The 18485-nt window shown below is 36.1% G+C and overlaps 2 pseudogenes; one reads left to right on the forward strand and one right to left on the reverse strand.

The window, feature by feature from the left end:
* The first annotated feature begins 2562 nt into the window (after positions 1-2562).
* Positions 2563-8469, forward strand: LOC125198450 (annotated as a pseudogene).
* Positions 8470-9748: 1279 nt separating this feature from the next.
* Positions 9749-11769, reverse strand: LOC125198451 (annotated as a pseudogene).
* Between the last annotated feature and the right edge of the window lie 6716 nt (positions 11770-18485).

Below are 18485 nucleotides of genomic sequence, written 5' to 3' on the forward strand. Positions count from 1 at the left end.
GTTGATCTTGATTTTTGATTTGAATGTATAGGACTGTATCGGTGTGAAGATGAAGAAAGAGTATAGAGAATTCATTGAAGCAAATAAATAAGGTGATGCTCAAGTTTTATTCATTACTTATGTGTGACTCAATTTTTATGTGTAGGAATTGTACCAAACAGAAAAGATATATCATTTCTTTTGCCTTTGAGATTGTATATTTCAAATAGTCTTATTTAAATGTACAAAACCGCTATTTATTTTTTTGGAGCTTCAATCTTGTCATTTTTTGGATTGAGTTACTTGTATCGTACAGAAAATTCGTTGAAATTTTTGAATTATCGGTTATTGCTCACATTATATTACTACCATTTTAATTCGACTGAGCTTTCATTTTTGAATGCCTTTGAGCTTGAATTTTACTAGATATAAGCTTCCTAAAAATAAATCTCAACTCCAAATTATTTCAGCATTATTTCACAAGTAACAATCATTTTTTATAAAAAAAGTCCTACTATATTTGTTAATTCCAATATTCACCATCCAATTTCTCCTTTTTGTCCACTTCCTCAAACTAGGACTTTTGTTCTTTCTATATGGGTTAGAAGTGCAGTTATTTTAACACTTTAACAATTTTAAAACTCTTATATATTTTTTAAGACTATAAATAAAAATGATTACATGTATATGTATACTTAAATTTTGAAAATGCTATCACCCAACTAACTATTGATTATTACGTCAAGTTCCTTGTATACTCTGCACTTCAAGCAAAAATTGGTAAAGCGAAAATAAATGTATAACAGTTAAATTGATAATAATCATTTGAGTCTAGTTATTTATGAGTGTAAATTATATAAATGACAAATGTACTAAACTTTCTTAGTGATATCACCCAATTAATTAAATGATCATTATGTCGATTTTTTTATATTCTACATCTTCATGCAAAAAACATGAAAGAAAATTAGATATTATATTTAATAGTAATATAGTACTGTATAACTTAAAATGATACTCCCCTCACAAAGATTGCTCATTTTGACCTGGATCATGTTTTAAGAAATGTAATGAAAAGAATTGAAAAAGTTATAGCGAATGTGAGTCCTACTTTTATATATTAGTTTTGAGTGGGAATGAGTATGAAATATGAGGTCCACTAACAAAAATGATAAAAAGTGAAATGGACAATCCAACTTTTGGGACGTGATGAAATTAAAAAGTGAGCAATCTTTTTGAGACGGAGGGAGTAGTACTATGCGGTTATTTTATTTTCAAATAATTCTCGAATTATAAAAATAACTACATGTACATATATAACATCTACTTTTTAATGATGTTACCAAACTAATTGATAATAATTAATTCGATTTCCTTGTGTCTCAATATATTTACGTAAAAATATTTAAATGAAATTAGTACCTACATGTACACAATACCTATTTTTAATGATGTTACCAAACTAATTGATAATAATCAATGCGTTAGATAGATTTGTTAGAGACCATTTTATATCTTTGAATAAAAAAGGACAATTCAATTTGAATTTGCCTAAAGTTTTAGGGTTCTATAATTAAAAGATTATATAAATGGAAATAATCTAAATTTTTTTGATGTATCTTTATAAATAATAAAAGGGTTCTATAATTCAAAGTTCATTTATTTCAACTCTATACTTGATTAGTATTAATTGGAGAGATACATAAATATGGTGGTGTTTAAAACTTAAAACATTGCAATTATTAGCAACAATAAGGGATACTGCATGCTAACAATTAAGGACATAAGTGCAGTTCGCAATTTGTGAACTGATTCACTCACCCGCTAACAATACGATTAGAGTGTGTTCTTTTCTTTTTTTTTTTAATTGTTTTTTTTTTACTGTCTGCTCATAATATTAGTATTTCAATAAGTGTTCAAAAAAATATTCGTTGAACTTATTAACAATATCAAGTATAAAAGTAAATTACAATCACAAGATATAATCTACCATATCAAAATAATAAGAACAATCATAGAGAACATGTAATGACTTGAGAAGCTTCCTAGTGTAATCGAGAAGCTCAACCTATAAATTATTTACACATAACTAGAATAAAATGACTTGACTTTCTACCAAATAAATCATCGATATTGATACAAGCAAGTATTGTCAATCCCAACTGTCTAATATGGAAAATTACCAAAAAGAAAAGATATAAACTAATTGGATATTAATTGCAATTACAATCTTTGATTAGTTTACGTAATTGGAAACTATTCTTAATAAATCTTCACTCTAATTTAATAAACGCTCAAAATTTTTATTTTTCATTCTAGTCAAAATAATTGATATGGAAAAAATACAAAGGCCCAAATGAAACGAGCCCATAAAGCATCTTTTGAAATCAAAAGAAAAATCAACGGTTCGGATCAGTTGACACCACGATCGAATTCAAATTTTTACTCGAGTAACGTTACGATTCCCGAGCCTACAGGTTCGTGAATCCCGAGCCTAAACTTATTTTTTAACTAAGTAAAGAAAGAAATGAAATGTAGGAGTATATAATTAATCACACACTAACATTTTCTCTTCTCTTCAGCTGAGATTGCAATTTACAGTCCCCATTCTGTTCTTGATATTACTCTCTCTAAACGGGATTGGATTTGGTTTCTCTCTATGTAAGCAGCCTCACTTGTGGAAATAAATCTTTGGAGTATGTTCTTGGATATGAATTCAATTTTTTTTTAATCAATGTGTTTAACCTATTTCTGTAATTGTGTTAGTGTGTGAGATTGAGATCAATTGCGTTGAAATTATTGGAGTTTTTAATTAATTTCGTTGTAATTGCGTTAATGGCAATGTAGTTCAGCTTTGATGGAGGATTCGCAGAGTAGAGGGGCAGTGTGTGTGTTGGATTTGGCTTCGAGAAGGGCTGAAGAAGCAGGTATTGTTTGTTCGTCGTCACATGGATTGTTTCTTGGAATTTAGTTTTGTGTAATTAGTATTTTTGATTAATTGATGAAAATCTGCATGCATGACGAATTTTTCGAAATAAATCGCAGCCATTTATTGTTTTTTATTTACAGATAATTAATCCAGGATATGATCTTTCATTTTTCAGTGTTTCTGGAATATTTGAAATTGTCTTTTGTTGCTTTTTTTTTGTTTTTGCTTTTATAGAAGATGGTTGTAACGTGTTTCAATTTCAAATGTGTGCTCTGTTTATGGAAAATGTATGAGAAGTGAATTGTGACTCTGAATCAACTGTTTGAGCTTCAGTGGAAATTTATAGGCTAATCAAGTTTCTCCTGTTTCCATGTTTTTCGTGATTTTTTTATTGGAAATAATAGCTTTGAGGAGATATCAAGCAGTACATTGGCTTGATTACCTGGTGGGATCACTGGGAATACCGAGCCAGCCATCCGAGAAAACAGTTCATCTCTTGTTTGAGGAATGGGCTAGTCCTTTGCAATATAATCAACAAAGTTCAACCTGGTTCAGTTTCTAAGGTATACTACTTCGTTTGTTGGAGTTCATGCATATCTATGTAATCATCTATTGTTCACATTTGTAGGTCCTTGGATCATTTTGATCTATAATTGTTTTTGTTTTACAATATATTATTAGGTGATAGAGAAAACTACACCTTTACAGTCGTTACCATGGGATTCCCAGCCTTTGCCAGCATATCAGTACTTTGAGAATATTCGAATTTTTTAGTTGCTGTTGAAGAACTGAAGCTTCCCATATTTGATGCTTCTGTTTTTGAAAGGGTAGGAACTGATTTCCTTTACCGTATCAACTATCGTTTGCATTGTAATTCGTAACCTGATGTATATGAATCGTTTTTTGCGTGTTTAGGAAAATTTGGTTGAAGGGTGCGTCTACTAAGGTTGTTGACTGTATTTTGGCACTAAAAGATTACCATGAATGGAAGCAAATGACAGGAGGCTTCGGAGTTTATAAACCACCCAGATCACCGCTAATTTTAAATTCAGCTGGTAGAATTTGTCCTAGAACTCCAAGTGTAGTTTCTTCCAACAGTTCCAGGCGATTAGACATGACAGGATGCAGCAACAAACCACTGCCATCAGAGAGCAATATTAGGAAGGTCGAAGGTAGCTTAACTTGTTTCCAAATTTTCACATATTATTTCTGCCAAAAAATGATTCTCATCTATGTGCGATGGATAATATGTACGGCAAATAGTTACTGTTAATTATCTACGTTGGAAAACCTATCGCAGCATTATAAGAAGAGGCATTTTTGCCTACATCAGTTCATGTTTGTTGGAGTATGTCCTAGTTTATAACTTTATACTAAGTATTTTGTAACTTCCACAGATGCTATTGTCAAGGTTCTTGCTGAACATATGGTTTGCTCAAAGGAGAACATAGATAATAACCTCATTGCTTCATATCGTAGTGGGAAGGTGGTACGTAATTTCTGACATCACTCCTTTTTCTGGAACTATTGAGAAATTTAAAATTTAAATCTACCTTCTTATTTCAATAGAATCCGGGGACTTTCCTCAACGAGATTATATCAAGTTTTGAGGAAGAATTCAAAAAAAAAATCCTGAGGTAAGCTACAAAAGTTCCCTACTTTAGAGAAAATCTCAGAGGCATTATTTTTCAAATTTCAAATTTGTCAAGATTGCCTAGAATTTTTTTTTTAGAAGTTTGGTGACTTGATTTTGTCCTAGATATCTACATTTTAAAGTTTGTGTATCAATAACCAGGTGAAATTCAGTATGGACCATTTAAGAGAAAGGAGTTGCTCACCGTTGCATGTCAAGTCAGTTCCGCTTGCTGATTTGTCAAATTTGCAAAATCGTAAGGTATCATTCTAAGAAGCATAAACAGAGTAATCTGAATTGACTTTTCTTCAAAACTCTTAGATATGTCAACTGTACATACATTTGGAGTTTGTATCCATTAAGCAGGGACTTTTATTTTATATTTGACATGGATGAATTATTTCATCAATAGTGTTGCAGAGCTTGCTTAAAGAAGGGTACTTGCAACCACTGGAATCAAGTTAAGAAGCAAGAGGGCGAACTTTTGGTTAGTTTATGATTTAGTATTAAGCAATGTTGTCAGCATGTGATATCTTAATATCTTGTAATTAATTTTCCTCTCAATTAGTTAAGAAGGTTTAATGTGATCGAATTCCATTTTCTATTGCAGAACATTAAACGCTGTTGTCGAGTGCCAAGCAAGAGGCTAAATGCCTGCAAGCTCAGATTCAAAGTGATTTGAAACAACTTGGTATATTTCTCTCAGAGAACCCTTTTACGTGCTTCATTGTGCTACATGTTTCTTATGGAAATGCTTACTTGCTTAGAGCATCATGAATCTCTCAGAAGTCATTCGCTGTTTGTTCACATGGTTCAGGAGATCAAGTGCTTGAGATGTCTTCTGCTGCTCTTGGTTATCAAAAGGCTGTAGTAGAGAATCGAAAACTATATAATATGGTCCAGGATCTGAAAGGTTAGTGGAGATTATATCAACTGAGATAAACAACTATACTCTTGCCATCTTAGAAGTTTGATCTTTTAGTTATTCTACATGTATTTTTCCCACCCATTTCAGGAAATATTCGAGTATATTGTAGAATTAGACCTGTAAGTCCTGAAGTCCAAAATGTTATTGATTTCATTGGAGAAGACGGGTCTCTAGTGGTAAAAGACCCCAAACCCCTAAAAGATGGAAAGAAAATTTTCCAATTTAATCATGTCTTTGGTCCATCATCCTCTCAAGGTATGAAAATTCTTTCACGAGTACAATGCTTGGAATTGTATACCATTCTTATGTTTGTAATTATATCTGGTCTTTCAGATGAGGTTTTCAGAGACACACAATCTCTGGTTAGATCTGTAATGATGGTTACAATGTGTGTATGTTCGCATATGGTCAAACTGGATCAGGCAAAACACATACTATGGTGAGAATGCATATACCTCTTTTCCTGTTAAATTTAGTGTACATATGTATACTAATATGCAATGCTCGACACTTGCTATTGACAGTATGGCCCTCCAGGTGGATCAACGAAGGAGTGGGGAATCAGTTATTTGGCTCTGAATGATCTCTTTAAGCTTTCTGACCAAAGAAGTGACCTCACCAAGTACGAAATTCAAGTCCAGATGGTTGAGATTTAAAATGAACAAGTCCATGATCTTCTTGCTGAAGATTCAGGCGTTAAGAAATATCCTTTCTCATTTAGCCACTTTATTTTCCACTGGTTAAAACCTCATTAGAGTTTTTAAATGGCATAACTAAAGAATGTACAAATATTGTTTTTTTCTGTTTCTTTATGTATGCATTATTCTTTGCACATTGGTTTCTTAACTATCAGCACATTAGAGATCCGGAGTTGTATGAGTGAAAACGGCTTGGCCCTTCCTGATGCTACATTGCGTCCAGTGAAGTCAACAATGGATGTCATAAACTTGATGAAGCTTGGTGATATGAGACGATCTATTGGTTCCACAGCAATCAACAGTAAAAGTAGTCGCTCACACAGGTCAGAGTTCACTTCCTATGGCAATTCATCATTTTCATCATAGCACACACTAACTTTGTTTCTGTAGTGTATTGTCCGTTCATGTCTCTGGTGCCGATACTTCTGGAAGCATGCTTCGGAGCTGCCTCCATCTGGTAGATCTGGCTGGCAGCGAACGGGTGGATAAGTCAGAAGTAACTGGTGATGGGCTCCGTGAAGCACAGCACATAAACAAGTCTCTTTCTTGTTTGGTTGATGTTATCACAGCCTTGGCTCAGAAAAATTCACATATTCCCTACAGAAACAGCAAGCTCACTTTACTTCTTCAGAATTCTTTAGGTAATGCTATATCTATGTCTATATGAAATGCTCTTTTATGAAATCTTATGCATTAGGAAAGAAAATCACAGTCTGAATTTGAGTGAAGTGTGATGCAATGTTACTGATTGGAGTTTTCCTGATCAGGAGGAAATTCCAAAACCTTGATGCTTGCTCACGTGAATCCAGAGGGTGATTCTTTCGGAGAGACAATGAGTACATTGAAATTCGCACAGAGGGTCTCAACAGTAGAGCTCGGTGCAGCTCGTGCGAATAAAGAGAGCAGCAGTGAGGTATTAGAACTCAAAGCTCAGGTATGTATAGAGTAGATTATATCCCGTTATACAATTGTATTATTTGCAGATAGAAAGATCTGCAAATAATCCAGTCAAATATATGCTCGTGATGAGATTATATGATTATGCGGCTTGATGGAAGCTCCATTGTTTTTGCAGATAGAAAGCTTAAAAAGAGCATTGGATATTAAGGAAATTAGGACCCTCCAATGAAGAAAGTAACAGAATCAGCAAGGCCAACAACAGAACGAACGCCCCCACGTGTCAGAAGATTAAGCATCGAGAATGGCTCCAACACAGCACTGGAGAAACCTATGAATTATGATGACAGAAGGGCGGCTAAAACTCCTTCCGCAAAGCCTAAACAGACGGAGCGAACGCCTCCTCCAAAAAGCAGAAGGTTGAGCATTGAAAATGTCACCCCTAAAACAGCAGGGGTATCTATGAACTATGATGACAGAAGGGCGGCGAAAACGCCTCCCCAAGGAGCAGAAGGTTAAGCATTGAAAATGGCACCACTATAGCAGCAGGTGCATCCAAGAATCATGAGGAAAGGGGGCCAAGACTCCTCCTACGAACACTCGTTCACGAAGATTGAGTCTAGAAGGTCCGAGGAATATACAGAAGGATTCCAACCTCATAAAATCACCAAAACCGATAACCAAGATCTCAAAGCCAGAAGTGAAGAAGTCAGCAAAATCATAGCCAGCTTGATCAAAGGGCGCCTGTAGCCCAATAAGTTATTCTGTGAAAAGCCCGATGATCAAGCTTGATGCAGCAAACATGAGGGTGATTCCGTCACATACACCAAAAACACCAGAACCACAGATAAAATCAAGGAACGAGATCCAGAGACCGCTGGCAACTGACTGTGGCCAGACGCCTTCCACAACTCATGGAAAAGGATCCCAGATAAGAAAGTCTCTTCGAACTATTGGGAAATTCATCAATGGCTCAGAGAAGAGGTAGGCAGTCCTATTCTTGCTTATTCATGCATGAAAAGCTTCTATTCTTGTTTGAAATGAGTTTAACTTATCTGCAAATTCACCAATTGATGTGAAAATGCAGGAATCATCAGCAGCAACCAACAAAATCGATGACACCATTCAAAGGGACTGGCACGATGCATGATCCTAAGTCTCCAACATCATCTAATCCAAGGGCCTTGAGGAGGCAGTCATTGACAAGCATACAGCCACCAGAAAGATCTAGACGATCTTCGATTGGGGGCATTCCAACCGAGCCTTGTGAGTTTAGTTAGGACAAGATTTCAATTTATGATATCACTTATTTTAAATTCCTTGAACACCTCTCTTTCTCTTTTTTGCAGATGGAAATGAGAGAAAAAAAGACCCCCCCTCCATTTGGGAGTTTCGGCAAAGTTAACAAAACGCTGGCTATAAATTGAAAGGGAAATTTGTTTTGGGCTAAGAAAATGGGAGAAGTTGACAATTTGATTTTTTGTACAGAAGTTCAAGGTTTGTAGAATTTTTGAACGGGAAATAAAGGGGAAAAAATGGATTCTTGATTGACACAAATGTCATTGTCTATGAGATTGACACTAATATTGTAAAATATTTAATATACTAGAAAAAAAGAAATATACTATGTAAAACCCAAAAAAAAATTTAACCGATTTTAAAGTAAAAAATTGGCTGTGTAGAAATAAGCAAACTTAAAAAATCTTAAATTACAAATTGTATATGAAATGATATAGTTTTTTTACGTAATACGCGGCATAATGGAGGGCGGATTAAGTCATTGTCGAAACTAAAGTAGATCTAAAAAATGGATTGGTGATTTTAGCATCACTCAATTTGCATCATTTTCAACTTTGGTAATTTCAAAAGAAATTTGTGGATTTATTTAGGGTTCAAAACAATACCTAAATTTGAATAAGATGCATAAATTAATGAGTTTGGTAAATTTTTTTATTGATTTCCGGTTAAGCATTATTGACATTGTGTTCTTATGGGGGTTTGTGATAGGAATCCATTTTTTGGGTTAGATTAGATTGTTGAGTTCAAAAACCCTGTAAAATAATATTATAGTTTAAGTATTATTATTATTGTTTGAAAAATTTAAAATTTAAATTTTCTTTTTAGGTTGGTGTAAAGCATGTTTAAATCATATTTTCGAGTTTTTATCTTTAAATTACGTTAAAAATTAGGTTTAATCGTGTAATATCATTTTTTTAATCATTTAATCAAGTTTGTGTCATATCCGATGTTTTTATGTCGTATCAACTCGTTTTTTCGTGTTTGTTTAGAATTTCCCCAACGATCGGGTTTGGGTAAAAACCCCTTTTTATTTAGTCATCATCACGCGATAAAAAAGACCCAACTCTTAACAAGTCGGTTGATTTACTTTATTGGGGGGGTCTTTTAAAGGGATAATAAGATGATAATGATCCAAACTGCAAGATTTTCACCCCCAAATTTTGGCCCAAATCAGAAACTTTTTATCCTCAGCTAAAAAAAACTCTGAAAACTCACAGTCAGTTACAATCATTTCAACAGATTTCAGTTGGAATCCTCATGTATTGCTTTAAGTTTCATAGTTTTTCATACACGAGTCAATAAACAAACAATGCAGTGTAGTTTGATGTACAAATGGCATTACACTAATCTTTACAAAAGGGGGCTACACTAAACAAAAAAATGTTTTAACCGACAGACGGGGCAAAACGGTTTTTTTGAGCTCTGGTGAAGTAGTATGCGCGAAGCAATCGCTTCTGAAACCTCCGAAATCCAACCTCACATCTTGGGAATCAAGATAGATCTTCTTGGTGAATTCCCATCCCTTTTTGTTCACACTGTCTGGATCCATCAGTATAGGATCATCCTTGCTGTAATCTTGATACAATGAGCTCTCTTTAGCTAGAATCTTGTAGCCAATGTAGTTCAACCCAAGCTTCATAGCCGGCTCCCCGTAGTAAGTAGCTGCAGCCCAGTCTGTGCCTAGTGGTATGACTTGAATGAATACCGAACCAGGCTTCATGAAGAGGAAGTGAGTCATGGCAGCACCGTGGACCCCAACCACAACGTCACTTGAGTTGAGAACGCGGTATATTTTAGCGAGCTCGGTGCTCCTCTCGGGCTTGAGAACTTCAACTGAGAATCCGATCTCCTCTGCAAGTCTCACCAATGCATCCTGATTGGTTATAGCTCTGGAGCCATTCCTGGCTACTATGACCAGTTTAGGCCTGGTTAAACTGTGTTCCGTGTCACTATTCCCGCCTCAGCCCTACGCTCCTCTTTCTGAACAAGGCTGCTGATACGAGGCTGGTAGGAAAGGTCCAAGAGATCGTGAAAGTCGGATATGGTCCTGTTCTTTCCTTCCATCAAGGCAGGATCAACGCTGAGCTCATCGTGGATTCTCAGCCCCACGATGGCCTCGGGGAAGCAGTGGACCCTGGTGTCGTTGCTGAAATCTATAGGCGGGTAATCGGAGAGCTGGGACAGTATGTCACCATACTTTGTGATCCACCAGTTGTGATATTCAAGAATCACAAACACAACCTTCTTGTTGAACTCTTGGGAGGTTATGTAGAGGGGGGTGATCCCGTCGTTGAACTCGTGGTAGAGGTTGCCCGTGAAGCCTCCGGTGGAGAAGAACACAGCCGGGACGTCATGGCGGACGTCACAGGCGTGGTGGGGGCCCGAGCCACTCCTGACAAGGAGGTCTAGCTTTATCAATGGTGTCCATGACATGGGCTTCCCATTTTCTTGTGTAGGGCCTAATCTTTTCTGCTGGATTACCTCTCCTCCTTGTCGGATGGGCCTTTCCCGGGGGCGTTGGGCCACCCGGGAAGGGAGAGTGATGGATGAGGAGGCAGGGTGAGTTCTCAAATCCCCTTTCATCACACATGTATCTGACCTTGTGCTACTTCTATCACAACAAAGAGTATCTGTCACAAAGATTTCATCTTTACATTAACAAATGTGAAAAAAACTAATTAGGCATAGAATAGCAAAATACTTCCATTGAGGTGATCATCCTACCCCACTGCAATAGTAGTAGCCCAAATAAGGTGTTCAAATCCAATTAAAAAAGAACCCCAATAAACAAGGAGAAAGGTATCTGTATTTCTTAAAGCTCCTCTCATCAACTTTCCCCTCCAACACAAAGAAAAAGAAACACAATAGAAGAAATTGAGAGGAATAGCTAAAACTAACCGTTGGGAAGAGAGGAGCAGAGGAAACCCTTGACACCTCTATCAGATTCATCTGCAAAACAAAACAAAAACAAATAAATAACACAAGAAATCAAGGAAGGGAAAAAAACAAGGGGAAAGAAGGCTTACAGAAGAGAGAGAAGGTGGAGGTGAGGGAAAAGAGCATAGGAAACAAGAGCAAGATGCAAGAAACGAGGGCGAAAAATGCGAAATATAGAAACTTGGGCTTGAATCTCTTGTGAGAGGAACACATTAATCCAAGGCCGGAATCTTCATCTACAATCAACACGTATTCTTTGCCTTTTCTCCACTGGCTGTGCAGAAAATTTTTCTGGTATTTTACCATTTTTGCTCTTACAATACAAAGAAAGAGAGAGAGAGAGAGAGAGAGAAGAGGAATATATGAAATGTGGTTTTAGGGAAGAAGAAGGGAGGTGTGGTGTGTTCCTTTGTTGCTGTATATTCTGAGAGAGACAGATAGGAGACGAATTTGAGTTGTGTAAGCAAAGCTTGCTTTCTCATTTCTAAACAGAATTAATACTAATTTTCACAATGTGACCCATTATTTTACGCGCTCGGAATTTTTGTTTTCTGCTTTCATATAATTCGCTCACTTTTTTTAAAATTTTCTCTCTTTTATTTTTGCGTATTATTCTCTCGTATTACTGCCCCGTCTCCAAATTTTGACATACTTACTATTTTTTTCCACCCCAAATTTTGGCACACTTCACTTTTTACCATTTTTGGCATTGAACCTCATATTCTATTAACTCATTCCTACTCATATTTTATTATAAAACTAATACTTTTAAAGTATGATCCACGTCCCTCCAACTTTTTCAACCCCCTTTCCATTACATTTCTTAAAACTCGTGTCAGGTCAAAGTGTGTCAAAATTTGGGGGACGGAGGTAGTATTTGCGAATTGACCAAATTATCCTCTAATAAAAAGTATTATTTAGAAAAAAAACATTTAATTAAATTAGCCTAATTTAATTTATTTCCAGTACTATTTCTTAAGTAACTTTGAATTTTCAGTTGATCAACGCGTTACCGGAGACTGAAAACAGAGTAAACAGTGACAGCTAATTGTATTGCATGATTCTTGAAGCTATTAAATTAAAGCAAAAAAATAAGTATAGAAAAACGGTGTGACTGGATCCAATTAGTAAAAGGTTGTCCCCTCCCCCCATGTTATTTGTATTTCAAATTTTGGTTTTTAAAATTATATACATATATATATCGTTGCCAGATTATACAGTCTTATTATAATTTTAAAAGTACTAGTAATTATTGTATGAACATTATTCTTCCTTCTCGCCCTTCGTAGTTGTTTCTCTTTTGATTGTGTAAACAAGGCATGGTCATCATTGAAAATCAAAATAGCTAAATAAAAAATAGAGAAAAGGCCTCTAAAAGGCCTTAAAGTTGGTGTTCAATATTTATATTTACATAATTATGCGCAATGTAATTTTTCAACACCTTAAAATTCGTGTCACTTTGAAAAATACTTACCCTAATGAAGAGGTAACACTAGAATATAATTATAAAAACTATAATAATTTTATTAGTAATAACGTAACTAAGAAAGCTCACCGTAGAGTTTGTGGGATAAAGAGGAATAAAAGAATTTATATGAAATCTTCATTTTGAAGGTTATTTAGCCAAAACTATTAAAAATTTAAAACTCCTGAAATAATGTTACTCCACTTTGTTAAAAAGGATCACATTAGTCAACTGAAAAATGAAGTTAGGGAATAATGGATTGATGATTATATAATTTTCAAGTAGCGTATTATGATTTTATGAGATTTTAGATGTACGATAAAAACTCGTTACATTTTTCACTCTTTTGTTAGTTACCAATGCGACTATTTTTATGCAATAAGTAGGAGTGATTAATTGAATGAAATCAAAGTGATAGATCAATAATAATAGTTCACCTAAAATCTTATAACATCACTATTAAATTTTAAGGAGTACAAAACTTGTATGCACTTTAATTCCATAAGCCTTTATTCCTATCTTCAATTCTAAAATTTAATTGTTTTTTCACATGGCATATAAAATTAGATACTGGGAATCTCGATACAAACACTGGATTATACAAATAGTAAACTTTTTGGAAATTACAAAATGCAAGGATAAAGCAAAACAGGAAAGAGTATTATTGTAAAAATGTGGGTTTAGCACTCCAAGACGACTATTTGAAGATATGAGAGCATCCGCAATGGTGCTTAGGCCAGCTATAGGCCAGCAATAGGCTAGCCATTCTCTCCCCTGCCACATCAGCAACACTAAAAAATCCACCTGCCACATCAGATTTAGGCCAGCCATAGGCTAGCCATAGGCCAGCCGTAATAAAAATAATTCAAAATATACTACATTTACGGAATTAAAATCACGATTAAATTACCGAATTAAATTTACGAGACATATACGGGAAAATTCATTAATTTTATTTTTAAAAAAAAGTACATTAACTAAAAATAAAAAAATTGCATAATAAAAAAAAATCCGGGCTTCCACACACGAGCCACCGCCCCACTCTACTCCTCACTAATTTATTAAAAAAATACATTAAAAAATGTTAGTATGCCTTGAATCCGTTATAGTTTGCCGCTAGCCGAACGGGGGTCTCGCTGACCGAGTCAGGGGGTCAAGGGGGGCGACGCCCCCTTGCCATGGGGTCCGGGGGCGCGGAGAGGCCCCGGCCCGACGGTATGACATGTTTTTGTTTTAGGTCTTAATTTTGTATTGGGCTAGTTGTTGTTGTCCATCGCTAGATGTTACTCTTGTACAGAAATTTAGAGATAGAGAAAATCGCGTTTATATAATTTTTCAAAAATAAAAAAATAAAATAAAATAAAAATTAAAAAAAAAGAATTTAAAAAAATTAAAAAATAGCGCTGGCCGATCGGGCCGCCACAATGGCGAAGCTAGCCGATCGGCCAGCCGCTTCGGCCAGCGATGAGCGATCGGCCAGCCCACGCCGATCCGCTCGCCGATTTCGTCCTCGCCGATTGCAATGGTTCGGCTAGCCGATCGACTAGCGCGACGAATCGGCTAGCCGGTCGCTAGCCGACCATTGCGGATGCTCTGAAGTCACAGGGCAGGTTAAATATTTATTGCTTCCTCAATCTAAATTAATGAAACTTCTATCCCTATTGAGTATGGATTACACGAGATAACATATAAATCAATAGATTCGATTTCTTTTTATTAATAAATGAATAAAAGTTTAAAGGTTACGTGGATTCAAATCCAAAACCCTTAATTTCATAAGTATCAAGATTAACCACTCTATCCAAGGCCAACACAGGATTAATTTTTATTTCATATGTTATAGGGAGTACTAAGTAATAAATTTCATATAAAAAATATTGGTCATATATATTTGTTGTAGAGAGATGTGGTTTGTATCAGTAATTGTTATTCTTATGTTTGATATTAGGGCATCTATTTGAATAAGATCGAGGAAATGTCTCTTCTGTTAGTTTTTCCGTCCATAAATTTCATCGCACTTTGATTGGGCACGGATTTTAAGAAATATAATTGAAAGTGGATTAAAAAAATTAGTGAAATATAGGTCCTACTTATATATTATTTTGATAATAAAATATAAGTGAGAATGAGTTATTACTAAAAATAATAAAATGTGAAATATGATAAATTTTGTGGGACATAAGAAAATATAAAAATGTGATAAACTTTATGGGACGAAATGAATACTCCAGTTTTTATCAGTACAATATTTTGATTTTGAACAAAATTTCATATATGCATTACCAAGAATCGAGATGCCAATTACAATAATAGGTTATGAGATTATTTTAATGAAAAACAATCACTATATAACTAATTAATATAACATAATTATATATTTAAAATTAAATTATAAAATTTAATCTCATTAACTATACAAAATATATATTTAATTTTAAAATAAAATCTTATCAACTGAACAAGCCCATAAAAATACAAGTGATAATAAATTAAGCTATAATGGAAATTCAAAAGGAGATGGGAGAAGCGATAATTAAGAGGGTTAAAAGCCAAAGTTTGCGGCGTCTCGTTTTGCGTGCAAATCTCATTTCTTTCCCAAATTCTAAAATTTATCCCCAACTTTTAGCCAAGTGCTACATTGGTTTCTCCCTTATTTCTCCCTTATTTCTCCCTAACTCAACATTTCATTTTTACATCATTATTTTTTATATTATTTAATTTTCCCTACAAATGTATTTAATAAATAGACTAATAATGAACAATTCATCGTTGTATTAATCATTGGAAAATATAATACAACGAGAAAAAAAAAACTACAAATAAAAAACGCAAATAAACAAAGATTTAAAAAAAAAAAAATCTAAGACGGAGGGGCCGGAGGGGCGTCGGGATCGAGCCCCAGCGTACTCTGCAGGTGTTGGATGCATTTCCAGAGGGCCGCCTTTTCTTCAGGGGTCCCGCCGCCGGTGAAGTACAGCGTGTACATCTGGGTCAGATTGGCGACATTGCTCGAATAAGTGGCTTTTTCTAAGTCGATGACGGATTCCGACGCGACTTCCGACGTTGCGCCCTTCCCCTTCCGCCTCCCCTTCGCCTTCTTCACTCCCTCCGGGCGCTCGTGCGGACCATCCCCACTCAAGTCGATGTGGGCCGCGCTCCCCTCGCTCTCCGAAACGCTAAGTCGCGAGCGCACCGATTTCCCGTGCAGCGCGTCGTGCATTCCCGTCCGGAATTTGGGGAGATCCTTCAGCTTATCGTAGATGTTCCAATACTTGAAGCCCTTCGTCGACAAGTACTGGCTACTATACATCCGGATGGCCTCATCTCGGACCATGTGCTCGTTCTGGCCACTCGTCATGTGAGTCATCAAGTTAGAATAAATACCGTTGAAGTGCCCGCAGTCCCTCATGAGGCGCTCCCAATGCCGACGGATCGCCTCCGCTGCCATGGTCCTTCATTGAGGCGGTCTTGTGGCCTCCTGTACTTCGCGGCAATCCTGCGCTCCCCGAATATGATCTCAGTCACGGTAGTTGCTGCGCTCCGCGTCCTGTGACGTGTCCGCCCAGCAGTCGGCTATCAGCTCGGACTCTTGCAGAGTGTAAGTAGTCCTTACCCGCTTCGGCCTCTCATCGGAACCCGTATCGGTCGCAGCCGACGACGCCGGCGCCTTCCCCCTCCCGCTCCTAGAAGGCGGCTCGGTGGGCGTTTCTTCCACCTCGAAGTCCTCAGCGCTCGGTGTCGCGGCCTGAGATTCTTGGTCGCCTGGGGTTGATCCGAGGGGTGTCGAACTGGGGCCGATACACATCGTCGGCTGGAAAGGGCATTCTGCCGGCGAGTTGAAGTACGGAGAAAGTCTCCGCGCCGGAGGAGTCTGCAAAGGAGACGGACCCCCGTATGGAAGTTGGCCGGGAGGAGAACCCATCGCCAACAACGACTGCATCCACTGCTCGTTTGCTTCATCCGTGTTGGGAATTTGTGAACTCGACTCTTTCCCCTTACCCTTATCCTTACCCGATCGGGAACTTTTCTTCCAAAAGCTCATAATTTTGATGAAAATTGAAGATTGGGAGAAGAGATTGAAAATGGAGAGAATGAAGATTGTGGGTGATGAATGGAGGAAGTGGAGGAAATATTTATAGGGGTGGAATGTAAAATAGCCGTTGGGTTCAAAAAAAAAAAAAAAAAATTTTAATTATCGCCGATTATCGCCGAGCGTCGCCACAGTGGCCGGCGATCGCTCGGCGATAATCCGGCGTTGAACGCCACTCGGCGAAGCAACGGCAACATTATCGCCGAAGTGATAATAAATTAAGCTATAATGGAAATTCAAAAGGAGATGGGAGAAGCGATAATTAAGAGGGTTAAAAGCCAAAGTTTGCGGCGTCTCGTTTTGCGTGCAAATCTCATTTCTTTCCCAAATTCTAAAAGTTGCCAACTTTTACCCAAAATAAAAGAAAATACATAAAAATAAAAAGCTACCAACTTTTGCACTGTGACGCTGAGAATAAAGAAAATGAGTAAAATATTACAGTAAAGGTAATGTTCGTATCTATTTGGAACTTACTCACTAATCAGGGATTTGGGATATGTGCATGAAATATTGAAAATATGCTTTTTTATTTTGTTTTAAAACAAGAAAACCGAACACATAATGGAGTTATTTTAAATCAATTGTATCGTGATTTGTAATTTAATTTAATATAATTGCAGTGTACGAATAATAGCGTGCATGAAAAATTGTTACTAGTAATTATCAAGTACTCTCTCAGTAAGGAAGATGACTCTTCCTTGGACAGTATGAAATTTGATAAAGTTTTATTTTATGTATTAGATGGATAGAGTAAAGTAGTAAAAGAAATGGAATAAAATAGAGATAAAGATATTTCTATTTTAGTATTAATGAATCATCTTAGTTGGAACAAATAAAAAAGAAAAGTGAGTAATTTTCGGCGGAACGGAGGGATTGCTAGTAGTAATATATACTCCATCAAAAAGTCAGTTTTTTTAAGAGATTGAAAGAAATATATATTCGAAAAGATGAAATAAAATTGGAATGTAGAGAAAAAACTAGTACTCCGTACTTCTTTGGAGGCTTGGATCATGGATTAAAGGGTGGTGTCCAAATTTTCCTTACTAGCTCGGGCAAGTATGCAAAGATAAAGCTAGAAGATGGTTAGGACATAAATGAAGTATACCCGTTGAGTGTGGCTATTCAACTTTGTTGTGGATGGTTGGTCCTTTGTTAGTGGTCTTTTGGTTGTCGAGTGCTTTTCTTGGGCTTGCATTTATGAGGTAGTGGTAGGTTGTGCTTGGTTTGTTATTTTTTTATGGTGTTTCTTTGCTTTTGGGGAGCTTTTGTTTTTTTTCAAGCTTTGGTACTCTTTTGCTCATATTTCTGAATGGTTTAAGCCTTTCTTTTTATCAAAGAAAAAAAAGAATACCCAAAGTTGACTCTTGAAATTTAATTATTCACAAAGTTATGTTGATCCTATGTAGTATATTTTTCATGGGCTTGCCCAAGTTATTTTGTTATGTTTAATATCCTTGCTAACTAGTTGTTTGATATTTCTCCTCGAATATACCCGAAAGTATGATGTGAAGTAAATGATAAGTTTTGATGATATTTTATTTATTTATTCAAAAAATAAAATAAAAAATTTACGGTGCACACATAGATCAAAATTTACGTAAAACATATTCCATTGCCAAATTATTTGAAA

This window comes from Salvia hispanica, unplaced genomic scaffold (genome assembly GCF_023119035.1).
Source record: "Salvia hispanica cultivar TCC Black 2014 unplaced genomic scaffold, UniMelb_Shisp_WGS_1.0 HiC_scaffold_148, whole genome shotgun sequence".
In the NCBI taxonomy this organism is placed as follows: Eukaryota; Viridiplantae; Streptophyta; class Magnoliopsida; order Lamiales; family Lamiaceae; genus Salvia; species Salvia hispanica.